Here is a 21,033-nt window from a genome sequence, read left to right on the forward strand (position 1 = left end):
CAAAAAAAACATATTACTGGAGATCTCCAATATCAATGTCAATGATTAAGAAAATAATTGTCTCTTCAGTGAGTCCTGAAAATACTTTAAAATACGACTTCATCAAAAATAAAACACACAAATTTTTACATTTTTTTTACAACAACAAAAATTTTAGTCGAATTCTTCAAAAATGTTAGTTCCTTATTTCTTTAGTCAAATCAAAAATGATACCGCCGACTATCAACTCACCACCGGTGACACATCCGGTTTCATTTCACTTCAGTTTCTTTAATAAGTGCATTTAAGATGTGTGAGTTATTAGCCCACAGCACCCGAGCTTGGTGGTGGGGCTGCCACCTGAGCCTCCAAGCCTGCCGTTTTCTGTGGGGGTTGTCTCCCTTAGCCTTTGAAGATCTCTCTTCACCACAAGGCAGTGGTTTCCCCCATTTCTTCAACCCCGAGGGAAAAGGGTTGCCTCGTCTGCCAGATTTGCCGTTCCAAAGGTCTCCTTCTCTGCCACATCTGCCATTCAGGACTTCACCAGAGCCCCGTTAGCCGTCACTTTTCAGGGTTCCTGAAGGGCCTTCACAGGTACCGTAGCGGTCCTGGGACACACACAGTCCCCGCTGTACATCACCCCTACAGACAGTCCCCTATTTCATGCCGTTGCCCACCTGCCACGATGTGGACAAGGGGTTGGACTTATGGGAGGCCTCAAACCATGTACTTCTGTCTAATTTCCTTGTCTTGGAGATTTTCTATCCCTGGTTGTCTTCAGATAGATTTCCCTTTATTCTAGGCCTAGAGGTAGTTCACTATAGAAAAATTCCCAGAATCCCACACATTTCTAACAGATGTTCTGAATTCAAAGTTAGTTATGATATAGTCTATGATGGATCTGGTGCCTCTACTCTCCTGTATGTAGTGATGAATAGCCTTAGACTTGAAGAATGTATTTGTAACTGCAAATTTCATACTAGCACAGAAGTCCAAGAAGTGCTACCTGTTCGTATTAGCTTCCATATCTTCCCCACATTTACCCATCAGCTTTTCATGTCCTTCAGTTGTATTTCCAACTATTGCATTGAAATTGCCTATTAGCACTATCCTATCCTTACTTGACCTTGACACCCAGCGCTTCAATAAACTTGTCAACTTCATATTCATCTGTACCCTCATATGGTGAATAGACCGAGACAGTTCTCTTCAGTTACAACGTCACTCAGTGCTTCATAAAACTTGTTAAATTCATCTTCATGTACACCCTCACATGGGTAGATCCTAATTCCTCCAACTGCTAAATCTACCCACATCATTCGCTCATTTACGTGCCTTATAGAAACTATGTTGTATGCAATAGTATTCCTGATGAACAGTCTTATACCACACTGTGCCCTTCCTTTTTTAACACTAATTAAGTACACTGTATAATTTTCTATCTCTTCCTCTTTATCTCCCTTTACTTGAATATCATTAACTTCTAATCCAGTTGCATCCTTTTTGCTGACTCTACCGGTTCTACCTCCTTTCTTCTATAAGCACCGAGCAAGTGGCTGCATGGTTTGGGTTACATAGTTATCAGCTTGCATTTGGCAGATAGTGGGTTCGAAACCCACTGTCCGCAAACCTGAAGATAGTTTTCCATGGTTTCCCATTTTCACACCAGGCAAATGCTGGGACTGTCCTTAATTAAGGCCACGGTCGATTCCTTCCCATTCCTAGCACTTTCCTATCCCATCGTCACCATAAGGCTTATCTGTGTCGTTGTAGTTTAAAGGAAATTGTTTAAAAAAAAAGTCTTCCATAAGTGCCATTAATATTGCTAGTTCCCATCAAATTCCATGTTGTTGCAAGTTGTTTCCAAGGAGTTCCCCACCTGTCAGATGGAACTCGGACTCCTTTACTCCCGTAGGTTCAAGGGTTGCTTAAAATGTTCTGAACGTGCTGAGGTTAATGACCTCCAGTGAATTCTATAGTCCTAGCCACCTGGGCTCAAGGAGAGCCATGACTCAGGATATGTCCAAGATGCCAACTCCTATCCCGACTCTCAGGACTACTTACTAGGCCACTCAGCCATTGCCCATGGTTCACAAACTAGGACCTGACTACAGTAACCCACACCATGAAAAATGATCATGACATCAAAATTGCAAGGTGCATTCTTTGGGGGGGCTTCTTTAGAGTTCCCCTGATATTGTACTGGAAATTATACTGTTTGTTTTATGAAAGAGAATTTCCATGCACTGTTGCCAACATTGATGTGATTGCCGAGTGAATTTGTTATGATCTTTTAACGAAGGTGATATGGTTTGAATGCATGTGGGATATTTGAAATGAAAGATTTTGTCCCTGTGGTTCAGATTCCAGCTGGCCCCGTGGTGTAGGGGTAGCGGGCCTGCCTCTTATCCGGAGGCCCCGGGTTCGATTCCTGGCCAGGTCAGGGATTTTTACATGGACCTGAGGGCTGGTTCGAGGTCCACTCAGCCTACGTGATTAGAATTGAGGAGCTATCTGATGGTGAGATAGCAGCCCCGGTCTAGAAGGCCAAGAATAATGGCTGAGAGGATTCGTTTTGCTGACCACATGACACCTCATAATCTGCAGGCCTTCGGCCTGAGCAGCGGTCGCTTGGTAGGCCAAGGCCCTTCAAGGGCTGTAGTGCCATGGGGTTTGGTTTGGTTCAGATTCCATGTAAAACTGGAGATCCTGTCGCTATGATCACAGTAATATTGATATTATCAGTAATTACAGAAAATGATAAGCTTGCAACTAGAGCAAAATACGTGATTAATGTCGGCTATCTGTCTCCCTTAGTTCTGCAAGAGAGATGCAGATAGCAACATATCAGATTTAAAAATTCAAATTTCTGCCACAACTTCAGGTGCATTTTTAATTTCTTTTGGAGTCATAATTATTTTTGTGCAAGTTAATAACACATTAAATAATTGTAGTTATTAGTGCCATACTACCTATAAAGATGTTATTCTCATGACAGAGCTTGGTCTGGATTTTGCAAAGATAGGTTACAGCTCCTAAATTATATATTTTTTCTTGCCGTGCGGGCAGTATGCGCCACAGCGATAGTTAAGAGCCTTTCAAAGGGATATTTTAAAGGAAAAATATGCTTTTTGCAAGCTTCCCTTGTTGTGTTTTGGCATTTAAAGAAGTACATAGAGTTTGATTGCTCTAGCTCTTATGAATCCTGAGGAAAGCAAACCTAAAAGTTAAAAAATGAAGAAAAAAGTCACTTTTGGAAATGGAATGTTAACTGACTGTTGTCGGAGAGTGGCAGTGATATCACCATATTTATGTAGCTATTCAAATACAATTTAATTGCAGGATCGTTTTGAAAGAAAGCTTAGTCTATTCAAAAAAGTGAAGAACCAACATGAAATTCCATGACTTAATATATCCGGATACACTTAAAATTGAGGTGTATAGTTGCACTATTTAAAATGTTAAAAAATAAAATAAATAATGCTTAGCATTCATCTGACTTCAGTTGAAACCACTAGTCCAAACTTAATATAACTATAGTGTATATTAGTCTGTGTAAAATTATGGAATGTGCTTGATTGATATGAGAAAGTTGGCCATGTCTGTTGTATTGTAGCAACTGTCTTCTTTGATGAAGCTAAGTGCTGCACCCATCATTTACACGCAGAGCCATTCATCAGGACACAGGAAGCTAGGAAGATGATAGAAACATAAACTTAGGATAAACACAGTTGATTACATATCCTTGCGAGTAGAAAAGGAAGTATGAAATACAAAATATCTTTATGATGCATCAGTGTTTCTTGTACTGACAACAGGAAGGCTATTAATAATTAATGCTTACTGTCTGGAATGTGAGGAGATGTGCATAGCATTGCACGTGCAATGCCAGTCAGTCACGGTAGCAGGAATCAGATTCACTGTAGAAGAAAATAATTAAGAAACATGAAAAACTCTTGATAACTGTTGTTTTGTTGATAATGAATTTAATGAGATCCAGCTTAGTTCCTATCCACACACTGTGTGAAGCTGATTAATGCTTTCCTGTGTACAAGTAAAACTGGCTGAATGCATTGGAGATACAGTGGAACAACACTTTGTATGGATTTCACCAAAAGTACAATAATTGTGATTAGCAGGGTATTCTGTACATCACACTTTTATATAAGCTACTTAATAAGAATAATTATTGAGCCCGTAGCTACAATGGAGTCAAAATCTCTTGAAAGTCCTTCGAGAGTAATTGCTTGCCATTGAAATATATATCAAGGCAAGTTGCTCTTGGCTGAGACTTAGTGGTCTTTCAAAATCACAATTAGTATGCCTCGTTTCAATTCATTCATGGGCATGAGTTACAAAGACATGTTGAAGAATGCTTTTTTTTCTTTCTTTTTTCACCTCAATACATTATATTTTTAACATGGACTCAGTTTTGTAATTCTGTGGAAAATACCAAATCTTAAAAATATAGAGAAATAGTTTCAAGTTTTTAATTAATAATATAAGAGGTTTCTGTTCATCCCGAGCAAATCAATCACAATAGAACATTTCTAAGATGTATTTTTGTTTGACTAATTATTGTCAATGCACAAAATTGTTAGTTTGAATTTGTACATAATTGGGTATCAGGTAATGAATTATTTTATTGAATGAGGAGTAGGCATCTTGCATCATACAAGCATTTGCTAATCATCAAGCGATGAGAACTCCATTGAAGTCATGTCTCAAAATAATTTCATTGCTCATTGATGAGTAACTAGTAGATAGTCGTGCAATACATTAGCTTTCTCTCCCAATCATGGTCTTGTTCATTTGCACTAACTGAAGATTAATTCACTAGGGTAGATTAGGCGAGCATTGTAAACTTCTCTAAATGTGGTTAATACCTAACTGGTATCGTGAATGGGGTAGTGCTGATTCTTAAACTATAACTTCTTGTCTATATTGACGTTAACCAGATTGTAAGGTATGGGGAATTTTCTCTTAGAAGAGATGTCAAATTACTGGGCTTGATCTTCATAATGTAGTGGCAGTGAAGGCACACAGCCAGGCAGAAATAGCATATTCTGTTAAACCCCAAGTGTTGGTGGCAAAGGCTGAGTCATCTTGATACATCAGATTCCAAAACTGATTTTAAATGTCAAGAAGGTGGGCGACATTCTCACTTGTTGGTCACCAAGGCAGCTGCAGATTGATGATGATGATGCTGCTGCTGCTTGTTTTTTAAGGGGTCTAACATTGAAGGTCATCAGCCCCAGCTGCATATTAAATCTAAGCTAATGAATATAAGAGTTTCTTACTTCTCTGTGGTTTGGATTCCATAAAGAACTAAGCTAGCTTGCTTTCTCCAAATTACTCAGAATGAGAATTAAAAAATACCTGAATTAGTTTTTTTTTTAGATGCCATTATGTTGTATTGCAGTAAGTAAACCTGTGTCCTCATTCGGAGGTGGTGCAGCTCTTTTGAGGCACACCCCGAATGGAGTCTGGCTGCATGTAGTAGTTCAGCCACATACCAGCCCTCCTGCCGTTCTTAAATATCTGAAAGTACTGGGAATTGAATCCGGGCATCAGAGGTCAGCAGCTAATAGTTTAGTTGCTGGGTTGTGTGGCTCATACTGTTGAGGCGTTGGCCTTCTGACCCCAACTTGACAGGTTCGATCCTGGCTCAGTCCGGTAAATACCGTTAGCCTTGTGTCTGTAGATTTACTGGCATGTAAACGAACTCCTGCGGGAGTAAATTCCGGCACCTCAGGGTCTCCAAAAGCCGTAAAAGTAGTTAGTGGGACGTAAAGCAATTTAAGTGATCAAATAAGTACTGTAGTGGTCTTGATAGGAATGGCTTGCAGTGTTAGATGGTAGTGTGCTGCCTTTCCAAACCTAAGTTAACAGTTATATTTGAAGGTATTCAAATGACTGTTCATTTACTTGAACAAGGCCATGTTTTTGGAAAGGAATAAAAATGTATTGCTGAATTTGTGTTTTAGATGAATGTATAGCATCTTTTCAGTACAGAGTAGTTCTTGTAGGCAAAGTGATTTACAGAATATCCTGAATTTTAGGTGGCTGCTAGATTAATGTTTCATAATCTATTAGCTTCATTTCCGTATTGATTGCTATTACAACATAAAAATAATTTTAGAAGCCTCCACCTTATCAATACAGTATTTATTTACTATAATGCAGTAAATTCAGTCCCGGTTTCGACCCCTATGGGGTCATCCTCAGCTGGCACACATTAAATTGGTTTCAAAAACATCACATGTAAGACATTACACCTTCATACAACTGATCCAATTAAACCAAACATTAAAAAGTTGCTTATTAAAATAGTAAATGGATCTTTTTCTTTGGCTTAAAATGTATTTGTTATGTAAGGCATATCACCTCATTGTGCCTAATCTATTAAACATCAAATGAAGTTTACACTTGTTTACACTAGTGTTTGTAAAATTGTTACATATTTAAAGCATTTATCGTCTTTAAGAATATGTATACATAAAAAGTTTTAGACCCGATGTAACAGGCCGGTTAAAAATGGATGAAATGGTAAAATCAAATAAAGTGGGTCCAATTTTTTGTTCTAATTTGTACTGTTTGTTATTGCTGCACTGTACTTGTAAATTGGTAAGTACACGGTGTGTATATATGCTAAAGTTGAATCTTATAATTGTTTTTCATTCGTTCCAATTTTCCTTGACTACTGCTAGTATGCAGGTGATGAAGTTATCTTGATATACAGATGTTGTTGTGAAGAATTAAGAACTGAATTTCATTTGATATGCCGTACGTCTTGAAGTAAAGTTTAAAATTATGTCGATGTTAGCCAATGTACATTTGTTCTGGTGATAGCGTGAGGGCTTCTTTTATGTTGTAGAATATGATATCTGTAAGTAGAAATAATTTGTATAAGAAACGGCATGTAATAGGCTGTGAAATGTGAGTTGTGTGTTAAAGTACTTACATTGAGTGTTGGCACTGTGTGCGCTGCACGGCTGCACGTCGAGATCTGTTACGCGTTATTCTGGGGCTGTACTTCGCGGCTGCGGAGGAGAGGTTTGGAGGGATGGGTGGAGCGCCTGTGGAGGGAGCGGGACTAGAGTAGGGGAAGTCTTTAAGCGGTTCATTTGTATGTGTGAGTTGTTGTTTCTTAATTCTTTTCAAATAATAATTTTTTAGAAGGGGAATGACTGTATCGAAAAGAATGTTGGTTTTTTCTGTGATTTCATTTAAGTTTAAATTTTGGTTGACGTATTGGTCTTAGTTTATGTAGAATTCTTCCAGTATACTGAGCAAGGGGCTCTTAGGGTTGGCATTCAGAATTTGCATGTCATTGTTAATATTTGTGAAACTATGTAGTCAAGGAAAATTGGAACGAATGAAAAACAATTATAAGCCTCAACTTTAGCATATATACACCGTGTACTTACCAATTTACAAGTACAGTGCAGCAATAACAAACAGTACAAATTAGAACAAAAAATTGGACCCACTTTATTTGTTTTTACCATTTCATCCATTTTTAACCAGCCTGTTACATCGGGTCTAAAACTTTTTATGTATACATATTCTTAAAGACGATAAATGCTGTAAATATGTAACAATTTTACAAACACTAGTGTAAACAAGTGTAAACTTCATTTGATGTTTAATAGATTAGGCACAATGAGGTGATATGCCTTACATAACAAATACTTTTTAAGCCAAAGAAAAAGATCCATTTACTATTTTAATAAGCAACTTTTTAATGTTTGGTTTAATTGGGTCAGTTGTATGAAGGTGTAACGTCTTACATGTGATGCTTTTGAAACCAATTTAATGTGTGTCAGCTGAGGATGACCCCATAGGGGTCGAAACTGGTACTTAATTTACTGCATTATAGTAAATAAATATTGTATTGATAAGGTGGAGGCTTCTAAAATTATTTTTATATTGTAGATTAATGTTTTGGTGTGTTTTTTTTTTTGTGGTTTTTTATGTGTTTTTTTTTTTTTAGTCTGTCCCCATTAGTTTAATTTTTTCCTTATTTTTCTTTTTTTGGACAGGACACTCCGTGATTCCTGAAAGTTTCAACGCTGGGACTGGACACTTGAAATGAGGTGTTGGACTTAGGGTATATTTTTAGGCACTTTTTCTGCATAAATTGCTTTATTTTTATTAAAATTTGTAAAAAAAAATGTATTTTCTTGTTAAAATAAAGAAATTTTGTTTTTTACAACTTTCAAGTATGATTTATTCATGTTTTCTGTACAAATTTGTTTAATTTGAAAAATCTATAGGCCTAAAAATTGAAGGAAAAAAAAAACCAAGTCCAAATTTCTTGATACAAAAATTTGGACAGGTAGTAAGCATATATATCTCTAAGTTTTTTTGATGGCAGCTAGGGAGAAGGAGAAACATAGAAAGGTTTTTATAAACTAAACTGATGAAGAAATAGAACATTTTATAAAAACTTGTTTATTCAAGAAAATGTTAAGACATTTATACATCCTGTTATCAGTTTCATCAGCTGTAACTTGATTCAAGTATACTCTGATACTTAACAGTTTATATTATTCATTAAATAAAATATACACAAGCAAACTAAATTTTCATTTCACAAACAGTGAGGTTTTGGAAAACTGTGACCTTTACAATACATTCCACCAGGTTTTCTTGCTACACCACTCTTGTCAGTATCCTTGCAAACTTCCCTGACCATATGTCTGCAGCATGGAACATCTTTTTTGATCCAAAGAGTATTCCCTCCACTTTAATATCTGGACCATTGGGATGTCTGTTCCTTGTTACACTTTCAGCACTTTGCCACCATACTGATCTTCAGAATCATTGCACCCTTGATGTCAAAAGCTTTCTGTACAGGAGTTATAGCAGTGTTGGACATTCTTATACCAGCAGTTTTCCCCTCAGGCTGTAACAAAGGAACAAATAATGAATGGGAGTTAAAAATTGTCCTTCAAAACTTGTTTCATTGTATAAAATTTGATATTGAAGTCTCTTGTTTTATAACAATTTCTGAATTATGACCTGAAAATTCATTTCAGAAGTTTAAAAGAAGTCCTTTATTTTAAAATCTTAAGCATTTTTTTTGTGCCAAAATTGCTGAATGTTTAGTAAATTTCCATATAATTATGTATTGTTTGCTTTAAATAAAGAATTTTTTACAATTTAATAAATACCCTTCTCATTCCTAATTATTGATCTTTTTCATGGTTTTTATTCAAGAAATTGAGAGAAATTTGTTTTTTCCAAATTTTAGGCCAACATATAAAGTCCCAATTTCTTAAACAAAAATTTGGACAGCTTTTGCATACAAAATATATATAACTTCTGTTTGATGGCAGCTTGGGAAAAGGGGAAATGACAAAAACATGTTAGAAACAATATACCTAAATTGAACATTTGATACAAATTTGTTTATTAAAGAAAGTGTCAGACATTTATACATGATTTGATCATCTTATATCAATAAGTAAAATTTGCACAAGCAGTAACATTTCAGAAAACAATGACCTTTACAAAACAGTCCACCAGGTTTTCTTGCTGCACCACTCATGTTCACAGAAGTTTGTGAGGATACTGATATGTGTCTGCAACATAGAACAGCTCTTGATTTAAAGAGTATTCAACTCTACTAGGATGTATTTGTTCCTCAGTTGACTTTCAGCACTTTGCCACCATGTTGATCTTCAGAATCATTGCACCCTTGACGTCAAGAGCTTTCTGTACAGGAGTTAAAAGATCATTGGACATTCTCATACCAGCAGTTCTCCACTCAGGCTGCAACAAAGGAAAATCTCAGTGTTTAAGTCAAAATGATTGTCCTACAAAAATTGTTTTTTTTTTTTATTTTTTTTTTTTGGCCAGTTGCTTTACGTCACACAGACACAGGTCTTATGGTGACAATGGGATAGGAAAGGGCTAGGAGTGGGAAGGAAGCAGCCATGGCCTTAAGGTACAGCCCCAGCATTTGCCTGGTGTGTGTTACAGGGTTACCCATGGACCAGCAGAGGTGAAGGAAGGTGCCAGGGTGAATGGGTCTAACTACAAAATCTAAGTTAATTTAAAACTTCAACAAAGGTTATATTTTCCTTTTTTCTCTAAAAGAAAGCAACAAATAACACTAACAGGTACCAGTAGCAATAAACAAGTCCAGGAAGGACAAGATTGATGGTATAAACAGAACTTGGGCTTCCAAGCCCTCACTTAATTCCTGAGCTACACACTTAACTTTTCAAAGATCATAATTTTACTTAAGGGCAGAACTCCCTTAATACCTGGAGCACTTTCTCCCAAAATTGCAATATCAGGCCTCCCAGAGGGAATTTTACAACACTTGAAAAAGAGCTCACACACTCTGTTCTTAAGCCTATTCCAGGCAACACCATATGAAAACCAAATAATCTCTGGCCTTACAAGGCGCTATTTACAAATAGCCATCATATTACACAGGGGTATCTAGTACCCAACCTACAGGGCCTTAGTAAAAAAGAACAGGTTCAATAAACAGCCCGAGTACAACAGGAATGGAGTTGGAGATTGAGCTCCACAAAAAATTTTAAAAACACATAGGGCACTTGGCCAACAACACAGGGGCTAATCCCAATCTACTGAGGTAACACAGATAGAAATCACTTTACTACATTGCACAAACAAATGTGGTACCTCAAACCAAGATGAAGGGGAGCTTGAGAGGGTATATCACTCTCTATCCCCTGATTACTGTTAGAGATTTATGAAATTTTTACATGAGCCAAACAGAGAATTACATTTTAAGAAGTTGGTTACATAATAAAGTTTCTAACCTTTCCCTCAGGTTAAACTGCAGAGCAAGCAAAAGAGATGATAAGTGGCCATACCTTGCTGAAGAACTGCTGATGGATGAAAGAGGCGCCTCCCACCCACTTCACGACACACACACTTGGATGTTCATCAAATGGCCAGGAGACGTGAAAATTCGCAATTTATAAACCCTCGGGGAAAGTTCGAGACCTTTCATTAATAATTGAGACGCCCACAGAGTTTTATTGGTTAAAATCAAAAGTTACACTCAAAATCCAAGAAGAAATATGGGATTGGTTGAAAATTAAATTACAGAAATTCTTGATTGGCTAAATTCAAAACTGGCAGAAATAAAAGATAAATATTGCCAACCAAAAGACAAGGGTTCCTTCACTTCACACCAGGGTGAGTGATCAAAGTTTGTTAGTAGTGAAAACTATGAGAGAATGTTCAGGCTTCTTGATGAATGGAAAACAAAAACAAGTAGAAATTCACACAGTTCACAATAAAGTTTAGTGGAGCCATCTTCAGTAAAAATTTATAAGTTGGTCCAGTTTCAGGTACACAGTTTCTCCTGTAGGCGAGTTCTTTAAGGCGCAAGATTTAAATGTGCGGCGTAGAGGCGTACCTCCCAGTACAGTGTGAAAATGGGAAACCACAGAAAACCATCTTCAGGGCTGCCGACAGTGGGGTTCGAAACCGCTATCTCCCCGATGCAAACTCACAGCTGTGTGCTGCTAACCGCACAGCCAACTCGCCTGGTAAACTGTTGATATTGAAGTCTATTATTTTATAACGATTTTTGACGTACGACCTGAAAATCAGTTTTAGAAGTTTCAGAGAAGTACTTTATTTTAATACATGTTATACATGAAACTTGTTAATATATTAATTTTCATCATCATCATCAGTTATTCTACAATTCAGCAGGTCCAATCATGGCTGTGACCTCCATATCTCTCGATCTTGTGCCCTTTTCTTCACTTCTGCATAATCTTCCTTTCTTTTTCTAATGCTGTCTAATAACTGATATCGTCTCCTTCCTCTTCCTCTTAGTATTCAATAGATTTCAAAACAACCTTTCACAATCTAAAAATTACACAAAAATTGTTTGATAATTTTTATGAGTGTGATTTTACATTGCATTATTCCATTTTAAGAGCTACAATTGACAATCAGATGAATAATTTATAACTTAGCTTCTTCAGTCTGCCAAAACTAATTTTGAGTAGTAAATTTCTAAAGTACCTGAACCAGGAAACATAGTAAAGTGTTATTCTTGAAGGAAAAAACTCAATATAGAATGAAGTGTTTCATTCTTGAAAAATATTTATAGATTTCTAAATACAGAATCTGATGTTTCAAAAACTAAACATGTCATTCTAAATTGAGTTGTTTCTTTTTCAAATATAATAGTATATGGTACCATGTTTTTAGGTGGTTTATAAATTTGTTACTCAAAATTACTTTCAGCATACTTAATAACTGAACAGTTTTAAATTAACCAAGTCAAAACTGAAAAGAAATGGCTTCAGATATAAATCAGATGAATATATAGATGTTTCATAATAAAATAATTCTGTTTTGAAACAGCTGTCACAGATTACATGTCCAACCCTTGCCCCTTCCTCTGCAGGATCACATCTGAAACAAGCCATAGCCAGATGCCCTTCCTGAAATCTACTCCCACTGACAAACTCTACTGCTTGGCTGGTATTTCTCCTCCAGACATTCGGCAAGAAGTGTTTGGAAGGCAAGAGAGGTCGAAGGGGGATCTCACAAGCAACCACCCGTTATTTGGACATCGACCTCCACCCAGAAGACTGAAGTCCAGGAAAAGTTTCCTCAATGTCTCCAAGGCTCTGGATAAACCAGCAAGAACAGCACGTTGTGATATGTGGCGAGCAAAAATGGAGCATCTTTCTGATTGGATGGTGCCTTCTGAATCTCCACCCCCTGGTCATCATTTGGAATGGACAACCTGGAAGGCACTTAATCGTTTGAGTGGAGTAGGTAAATCCAAGGATAACCTTAAAAAATGGGGTTATCTGAAAGATCAGTCAGACTTCTGCAATTGTGGGGAGCAACAAACTACCCAACACCTGTATGACTGTCAGTCCTGCCTTGTTCGTTGTACACTTCAAGACTTGATTCAAGCCACTGAAGAGGGAATTTCTGTTGCCCATTTCTGGGCATTGTGTGAAACATGTTTTGTGACATAAAATGTATTTTGTTTTATTTGTATATAATACCTTATTTATATTTTTAAGTTTCTCAACACTCTGACACGAAATAAATGTGACAGGAAGAGAAAGGGTAAAACCCAATGCCAGCATATAGCCTACTCCCACCAAACACCACCAAGATATCTGCTCAAGGCTTTACACCCCCTTCCAATGGACAAATTGCGAACAGAATCTTATGCCTTCACTCCATGAACACTGCAGAGGTTTGGAATTTAATCCAAGCTTTTGGCACACAATCTAATGATTAAATATTGTATAGCACAACCCCCTCTACCCTGCCAGCCAACATTCTGATGATTAAATGTTTTTGAACCACAGTGCCAGACCATAGACTTCACACCTTTATCATGGCCAGGCAGGCAGCTTTCTACAAATTAACAAAATTGTCACATCTCAAAGATTTAAAAAAAAAGTTCAAATTTTATTTCTTAATGTAACAAACATAATGAATGTAATGTATGTTCCACTTCATAGTCAAATGGACAAGTTTTGCAACACAGCCCATAGTTCATACTCATTGCATCAGTCTGTCCCTCTCAAGACATGCACTTACAGCACACTCCCACATAGTGAATGGTCAGCTGTAAGATACAAAATTCATGATCATCATAACAGCTTAGGTCAAAATCCCAGCATGAAATATTTTTTATTGTTCCTATATGAAGTCAGGCAACAAACACACCAAGTTGGAGATTCCATTCTGACATGACACATTCACTCAAGAGAGCAACAATTTTAACATTCATGAGGCAGAGATTTAGTGTGGAGTTTCACCCAGGGCTGCTCAGAGACATACACCAGTGGAAGTCTTCCAGCAGTTTTTTTACTAGGGAAGAAAACAGGTTAGAACTTCACAGGAAAACCTGTTCTTAAACTCTGTATGGAGATCCAGGAAAATTGGTTTCCTGCATGAGCTCTACTCTGTCCATTAACTATGAGAAACCAAACTCCATTGCAGAGAAGCTGCCAACAAAGAGTAAGATGGAGTTAATTAGGATCATATGATCTGAAAGGCTTCTTTCAGTTCAGCAGAGATTAGGCCAGTTCATGCTTACAGGCTACAGAGAACCCAATGACAAGATATAGCAGTATGTTGACATGTCAGCTGCATATCTGTCTGGAGGCAGATATCATCCAAGTGCTTCATTGGATAGAGAAGTCTTGCATCAGACCAATATTGGGACATTCTGCACAATATTATGGTTGTTAGTGAAAGTACCATCCAGTTAAGGCAATCCACATGAGCAGTCGCGTGTTCAGGGCTCACTTTTTGAGCAGGACTCAATTGAAATTATCAGTTGGGTCCTTCAAGCTCCAGGCCAGCCCATTAACCACATGTGGGGAAGGTGATAACACCATAAAGAAACACTAGCCACACCCTCCCCCACTTTCACATAATGCTTTGTGGGGCATTACATTGGATGCATGTGAGGCAATTGCCTTAGACAAGGAAAGCTCACAGAGTCCATGCCCACATCAGCTCCAACAAATTGTTCAGTGTCGTTGAATATACGAGTCCTGCTTTACCTAATGGACAGTGAGAGCACCAAGAAAATCCAGCAGTCTAATTAAAAATTCACCGTTACAACAGTTTAGCTCAAATTATTTTCAAACATGTACAGTAGAGACTCAAAAGAATACCAGCTGATTCTCTTGCACCTACTGATGTTTTATGCAGCCCAACAAACTTGTGAAAACTTAAGGTCAATATTTCTATATCGGCACCCTTTTTCTGTAGACCTTTGATATTTCTGAACTTGTGGTAAATACTAATACTGAACTCAGCATGCAAGCGATTATGACTACCCGATAGTCCATTCGAAAAGCACTACATCATTTAAATCATTTATCTATGTCAGCCTGCTATGTTATTTCTTCATGCCTAGTGAACGGGTGAAGCAAAGCACGAAATTAATGCTTAAAAAGGGTTTACAGTTATGTGAAGAGCATATTAAATACTGTACTGTAGTCTATTCTTAATACGTGAATGCATGCACTCACACCCACGCACAGTGCATGGAGTTAGATGCTACCCTGGCAATTTGTAGAACATATTAATAGTTCAAAACCTAAACCATTGAAATTTTTTCATCAGTATGATGTTTTAATACTTTGGCACAGGCTAGTGTGTGCCACATGCAAACAGTAGAACACTGCTTTTAATATTGTGCGCTGCACTGCTATACGGCTTGAATGAGTCACTTCAATCATTCACGTTTTCCACAGATAAATACGTGGACATTCTCCTTATCTATGGGTTTTTCTATTTGATCAGTTCCATTGCAGGGTTGGTTTTGCCCCCCAGACTCAGCAAGGGATCCCACCTCTACTGCATCAAGATCCTGGAACACGAGACATTGGGTCGGGGGTAACTGCGAAGGAGGACCAGTACCTCACCCAGGCAGCCTCATATGTTATGCTGAACAGGGACTTGTGGGGGATGGGAAGATTGGAAGGAACAGGGAAGGAATCAGCCGTGGCCTTAGGTACCATCCCGGCATTTGCCCGAGGAGAAGAACACTGAAAATCACTTCAAGAATAGCTGAGAGAATCTAACCCCCCCCCTCTACTCTTGACCTCAGGAGGCTGAACGGACCCCATTCCAGCCCTCGTACCACTTTTCAAGTTTTGTGACAGAATTGCGAACCACCCTGGGCCTCCATAGGTGGCAGCTAATCACACTAACCACTAACCACAGGCAGACAGTTATAGGGAAGCAAGGAAAAATGCATGCCAGGTTTATCATCTGTACCAGAAATAAGAGTTTGAGGGATGTTCCACCATTCAACACATTGTAAAATATATTAATTTATAAGAAGACCGGTTGACTCCCTTGGGAGTCTTCAGTTCTTGTTGAAAATCAAATCAAGGGGAATCTGATAACCATCATAATAAAAAAATTATATACCTAAAGGCAATTGCCTGAAAATTTAACATATACATGGTAAGCAGTACTTGGAACTTCAAAAGTTCTTAGTTCTGGCTTAAACTGTTGTGTGTTCATGGAGCACGGAACACTGGTTGAAAATATACACAAATATGACATGAAACACTTATAACTATATGGAACACATGGCACTTCAAGAATGTTCTTGGGTTTGAGTCTTGTTTCTATCTGATTAAACTGGATGAAACATACATACATTGAAATGAAATGTAAAAAAGACAAACTACTTGACAATTTTTAAACCAAAACAAAGAACCTTTTAAATGCCAAGTAGTTTGTCTTTTTACATTTCATTTTAATGTATATATGTTTCATCCAATTTGATCAGATAGAAACAAGACTATCAAACCCAAGAAGATTCTTGAAGCACCATGTGTTCCATATAGTTATAAGTGTTTCATGTCGTATTTGTGTACATTGCAAGTGATAATCATTGTCCGTATTGAAGATACTGAATGTAGGATGCTAAATGGTTTATTTTGTCACCTATTCAATACATATAAATTTTACATTTAGGAATTTATTATTAATTCCACTTGAGACATGTTTCACCATTCATTGAGGGCATCAGTCAAATTACCTCCTCAAGGCAAAAATCAGGTACCTGTTTAGTATTTAACATGCACAAATTAATACACATTACAATGGGAAAATTAAGTACGAGAAACTCTTGTACAATGGTGATGGTTAAACAATATAAGTTTAAAGAATAAGAAGTCGGCACCAATGCTTAAAATTACTGGGTAATTATAGCAGAGTTCAGCAGTGGTGCTCTGCAGAATAATTGATGCACTCATAGGAAATTATAAAGTTTATAAAATTATTTACAGTACAGAGATGCCAACTTTCAAAAAAGGTAATTCGTAATGCAGCTGTTAGGGCACGCGGGGGGGGGGGGGGGGGGGAGGGGGGCGGTCGTAGATATATATATTTTTTTAAATCGTGATCTTACTAACTTACGTATCATTTAAAGCTTGTAGTTACTGTTTGGTAAACGTACACTAGTAACATGCTTTTTCTTTTCATATCATGTGCATCCTCTGCACTAACAGAGCACTTAACAGTTCGGAGTTCATATTAGCACGAAATTCAGTCTTGTTCATCTTCGTCATGCGCATCCGAAACATCGCGGCTCCACACACTACAAAACACGCGTGAATGAGATTTTGAGGAGCGCATTAAACTGGGCCATTCTTCCGAGTATACCTCCCTAAATTTTCAACTATATTTATTACTAGCGTCACTAGTCACGGTAACGTAATCACACGTATTTTCCTGCACAAGAAATCCCTTCATTATTTCAAACCTTTCGCATTTCATAACACGATTAGCATATATCCTAGAAGAGCAATATATGTAAATTTGGCAACCAAAATCGCAATAAATACTTCTTCAACAGTCACCCAAACAGTATTCACAATTAAACGGAGTTTGTCGCCACTTTACCGCCAAAGACAAAAGAACTCTCATACTTGCATGGAAGTCTGATCATGTGACGAACAAGGACAACAACTCCGCAAGATATGCCACTTCACAGGTGCCTAAATTTCCGGTACAGGAAGCACACACTGCGTTCGGCGCGTGAAAACTCGAAATATTCTTTTTATTTTATTTTTTTAATTAATTTATTGGCTTTAGGTGCCAGACCAAACAGCCAGCTAGATATACATTAGATAACAAAGCATATACATTAAATATACACTTAGAATACATATACACCTATGAATCTTCCATAGTATTATAATGGTATTACGTTCCGAGCCCGTACAGAATGCGCGCACACACATACGAAGAGAAAAAAAATAGAACAAATTGGGACACTGCAACTGTAGTATGTTTACGTAGTTTTTCTGAAGTAGTATCACATCAAACTTTATAATCTTAAATCGGTATCTTTTAAGAATATGGCGATTGCATTATACGCTTCTGGTTGTTGGGATGATAAAATGCACTGGATGTTGAGTGGTAGTTGGAAGTTCAATGAAAGTAAAGTTGTTATAAATTTTTCCTGCTGTACATTATAAAGATGGCACGAGAAGATGTGGTTGAGGTCAGCGATTGCTTGGCGGTCACAGGAACAGTAGGGCGAGTTTAGGACTCCTATCCAATAGAGATGATTTGCAAAACTGCCGTGGTTGAACCTCATGCGAATAAGAGAAGTGATGTATCGGCGACAAGCATTCCATTTGGAGAACCAAGGTGAGTGAGGAGGGTATGGTTGGACTGCAGCGTATTGTTTTCCCCGTTGCCCTTTTGTAATATACCATTCTTCTTCAATTTGCGTCCAGGAACGCTGCTTGATACGTGGCACGTAGTCTCGAATAGACACTGGTGAATCTAGCCGTTCGCCCAAATGCGTTGCTGCTCTAGCGAGCCGGTCAACATACTCGTGTTTGATACCTTTATGACTAGGTATCCAAAGAAAGTGTACAGCAATATTGAGACGAGTAAGTTGTCGAATTCTCTGAATGATCTGAATTTGATGAACCGTTAGTTTGTATGTGGCAGGTGACTGTAAAGTCTTCAAGACACAGAGAGTCAGTAATTATAAGAACTGCAGAAGGTTTAACTCTTAAACTGTATGCTAGAGCTTCGGAAATAGCGACAGCTTCTGCTGTAAAAATAGACCAGTTATTTGGTAAAGTGAATAAACGAGATTCTTCAGTTGCGGGACAGTAAAAAGCGCATCCCACTGCAGGTGGTGAGGGTATTTTTGAGCCATCAGTGAAGATTTGAAGAGCATTGGGCCACTGTCTTTGAGTATATTCCACAAAGTAAGACTGAACTGTGGTTAGAGGAAGTAAGTCTGTTGTAAAAAGATGTATTGGAACAGAAAACAATAAGTAGGAGTACGGAATCTCAAAAGCAAGGCAAGACTTGTGGGGTGTTGACGATGGAAGTATGGGGCGTAGAAACTGAAGACTGTTCAGAAGGCATATATTTTTCATCCATTTTCGGTGTCCGTGTTCTCTCATAACTGTTTCTAAATCATCCAGACTGCTGCAGATTGGTGGTTCATTGTTGTACATCCTGGATAATACAAATTTGTCTGCTAAATATTGTCGACGTACAGCAAGAGGAGGTTCGACGCACTCTAGTAACAACGCATTTGTTGGGGTCGAAGCCATTGCTCCAATGCAGGTTCTGACACAGCTATATTGTATTCTGTCCAGCTTGCGCAAAGCGATTTTGCTTCCGTTATGATAAAACATACTCCCATAATCCATTTTGGATCGGATCAAACTGCGATATAGGAGAAGGAGAACACAGGGATCAGCCCCCCACCATGTTCGGGTGAGAGCACGAAGAATATTCATAGATCTTTCCAGTTTTGGTGTAAGCTCAGATATATGTGGCGACCATGTCAGTCGAGTGTCATATGCGAGACCTAAAAACCTTGCCTGAGGTTTGACTCTGATGTTGTATGGACCCAAGTTCAAGGTTAAGGGTAGGACTCTCAGGTATTTTCGCGTAAATATCACTACTTGAGACTTGGAAGGCGATAGGGATAAATTATTTTCAAGAAGCCAATGGTCTAATTGATATACAGCTAAAGCCATGTGGGCTTCTACAGTCTGGAGAGAGCTTGCACTAGTATATGCACACACATCGTCAGCATATTGTAATATTTTAATCCTGGGTGAAAATATGGTCTCTAGATCACTGGTGTAAATGGTGTAGAGCAGGGGACTAAGCACAGCACCTTGAGGCAGACCTTGTGAGACTTTCCGTGGGCCAAGTAGTTTGTCATGATAACGCACATATATCCATCTGGTGTGTAGAAGATTGTAAATGCCCTTGATGAGCGGATGAGGAAGGCCGAGGTCCATCAATTTAGATAATAATCTTGAGATATCAACATTGTCGTATGCAGCAGAAATATCCAGAAAAAGGGCAAGCATATAACTGTTCGAAGCAAATGTCATATATGTCCGTAGTGAGCAGTGCATGACTATCATAGGTACTTCTTCCTTTTCGAAAACCATTCTGAGTTCGTGGTAGAAGATTGTGAAATTCTAGCCACCATTCGAGTCGAAGTTTAATCATACGCTCGAGGGTTTTCAGTATACATGAAGACAAGGCGATAGGACGGTCGAAATATTCTTAAACGAGGGACAGGAAAGGGGGATAAATCATTTCTGAGAAATCCAAAGATAATATTCTGAGAATTCACGCCGCCTTGTGTATCCTTTTGAACACTTCATACACTTAGATTTAAAAATCAACAAAAAATCGTAATTTGTGGTGTGTGATTCGTAAAGGCGTAATTATGATGGGCAATTCGTAATTATTACGATTGAATCGTAATAGTTGGCATCTCTGACAGTATAACAGTCAGGGGGAAAGGGTATAGTGCTCGGCGTCAATGTTTTTAACAAAAATTACTGCCAATGGTTGGTAACTATACAGTAAATTTACATTATCCAATTGAACAGTTGAGAATTTACAGTTTATATACATATTTACAAGAGAGCAGCTTGGTGAGCAAGGATATAAAAAAGTATATTACCAAGTGCATCCCGTTGCTTTAATCGTTGGTAGATGATTGTAGCATCGACATATCAGAAATATGCAGAGTGGTTTAATCTTAGTTAATAATCACAGGGTGAACTCTACTATAATTACCCAGTAATTTTAAGCATTGGTGCCAACTTCTTATTCTTTAAACTTATATTGTTTAACCATCACCATTGTTCAAGAGTTTCTCGTACTTAATTTTCCCATTGTAATGTGTATTAATTTGTGCATGTTAAATACTAATCAGGTACCTGATTTTTGCCTTGAGGTAATTTGACTGATGATGCTCTCAATGAAGGGCGAAACATGTCTCAAGCGGAATTAATAATAAATTCCTAAATGTAAAATTTATATGTATTGAATAGGTGACAAAATAAACTTTAGCATCCTACATTTGTGTACATTTTCAACCAATGCATATGTTTCCAGTGTTCTGTGCTCCATGAACACACAAAACAGTTTAAACCAGAACTAAGAACTTTTAAAATTCCTAGTACTGCTTACCATGTGTACATTACATTTCAAGGCTATGTTTTGCAACCCATTGATGTTTTCAGGCAA

At 37.8% G+C, this 21,033-nt stretch overlaps 2 long non-coding RNA genes across 4 annotated transcripts in view; one reads left to right on the forward strand and one right to left on the reverse strand.

The window, feature by feature from the left end:
* The window catches only part of LOC136872473 (uncharacterized), a 190,478-nt gene extending 182,336 nt beyond the window's left edge, over positions 1–8,142 (forward strand). Inside the window, exon 6 of the long non-coding RNA XR_010859915.2 lies at positions 8,025–8,142. This is a non-coding gene — a long non-coding RNA (uncharacterized lncRNA). The remainder of the gene's footprint in view (positions 1–8,024) is intronic.
* A 608-nt stretch (positions 8,143–8,750) lies between these two features.
* Positions 8,751–21,033, reverse strand: part of LOC136872474 (uncharacterized) — a 76,356-nt gene continuing 64,073 nt past the window's right edge. Inside the window, exons 3-4 of one of the 3 annotated variants that reach the window (XR_010859917.2) lie at positions 9,493–9,759; positions 8,751–8,890 (exon numbers count right to left, since the gene is read on the reverse strand). This is a non-coding gene — a long non-coding RNA (uncharacterized lncRNA). Of the gene's footprint in view, positions 8,891–8,959; positions 9,760–21,033 lie in introns of those variants that run through there. The other 2 variants (XR_010859918.2, XR_010859916.2) reach the window with 2 other exon arrangements.

The sequence above is a fragment of the Anabrus simplex genome, chromosome 4 (assembly GCF_040414725.1).
Source record: "Anabrus simplex isolate iqAnaSimp1 chromosome 4, ASM4041472v1, whole genome shotgun sequence".
Classification (NCBI taxonomy): domain Eukaryota; kingdom Metazoa; phylum Arthropoda; class Insecta; order Orthoptera; family Tettigoniidae; genus Anabrus; species Anabrus simplex.